Source organism: Microtus ochrogaster, chromosome 1, assembly GCF_000317375.1.
Source record: "Microtus ochrogaster isolate Prairie Vole_2 chromosome 1, MicOch1.0, whole genome shotgun sequence".
Classification (NCBI taxonomy): Eukaryota; Metazoa; Chordata; class Mammalia; order Rodentia; family Cricetidae; genus Microtus; species Microtus ochrogaster.
Window position 1 is genome coordinate 36802247 of NC_022009.1, and position 1492 is coordinate 36803738.

The window sequence follows — 1492 nt, forward strand, 5'->3', positions numbered from 1 at the left end:
TCTCCTTTGGTGGCACTTTCCCCTCCAGTTCCTACCATCTTTTTCTGCTCATCTGTCCAAGCCTTCTGTTTTTCTTTCCCTCTTCTCTCACTCCCTCACCTGGTTTCAACCCACCACGCTGTGAATCAGGAATGTTCAGCCCATCCAGAGCACTGTTATTCCCCAAGGGATATTTAACAATATCCGAACATATGTGTGTGTGTGTGTCTGTGTGTGTGTGTGTGTCTGTGTCTGTGTCTGTGTCTGTGTGTGTGATGGAGGCAGGGTTTCAGAGCCCAAGCCAGCCTCGAAAGTCCTCCTACCTCAGCCTCCCCAGTGCTGGCATTACAAGTGGTCACAGTGATACCCCACTGATGGGCAGTTTTACTTGTCATAACCAGGGGAAGGATGCTCCTGACATCTAGTGGGCAGAGCTAGGGACACTGCTGGGCATCCTACCACATAGAATGACCTGGGTGCATGGTCAGGATGGTGCTACTGTAGAGGAAGTCTGATGGAGACTCTCCTGCTAAGCTTAGCTGGGCCTTCCTGGAGGCCAAGTCTAAGGAATAATTTTCTGTGCTTATCAAATGCGTCCCTTCTCTCCGTCACCCTCTCTCTGCCGCTCCTCCTATTTCTTCCCTCAACTCTCTCTTAGCCCTATACTATGGTCATTCCTTTACACTTTTCTCCTCTCTCTGGCTCGGGCTTAGGCTGCCTATCTTCTTGAGTTCTTCCTCTTCCTAATGGCTCCTTCCCATGACTTCCTATCATTTTTCTGCTGGATGGGAAGGCAGGCTGTCTGGCTCGAGTCCCAGCTCTCAGCTTCCCAGCTGTGTGTTCATAGTAACAATTTCTTCGTGGTTTTTTTTGGCAGCCCTGGTTTCTTCTTCAATAAGAAGAGGATATTACTGCAAACACCTGAAATAACTAAATGACAAGACTCCAAGTGTGTGTGTGTGTGTGTGTGTCTGTGTCTGTGTCTGTGTGTGTATGTGTGTGTGTGTCTGTGTATGTGTGTGTGTCTGTGTCTGTGTGTGTGTGTCTGTGTCTGTGTGTGTGTATGTCTGTGTCTGTATCTGTGTGTGTGTCTGTGTGTGTCTGTGTCTGTGTATCGCTTGGCATATAGTTTACTCTATGTTCTCTGTTATGTTTATGACACAAAGTTATCTTTTTCCTTTTTACCTGAGAAGTGAAAGAAACCACAAGTCTCTCACAAATGTGAAAGATTATTTTGTGCTAAAGACAAGATGCGGGGAGCAGGGGCTGTGGGGGGAGCTTCTGTTTGTCCAAGGCAGGACAGAGGTTGGAAAAGATGTGATACTTGCCCCTTCTTCCCACTCAAAGGCAGGTTGTAACTCCCTACTTGTGGCCAGCCCTTTACCCACCCAGAGACAGCCAGAGGAAGCTGGGGGCTGACGTGCTCTGTTGGCATCATCCCTGAGCATTTTCCTCAGTTTCCCTCTTTATATGCCTGGGAGTGCTTGGCTTTGTCTTGCTACTTCTTTAAGAT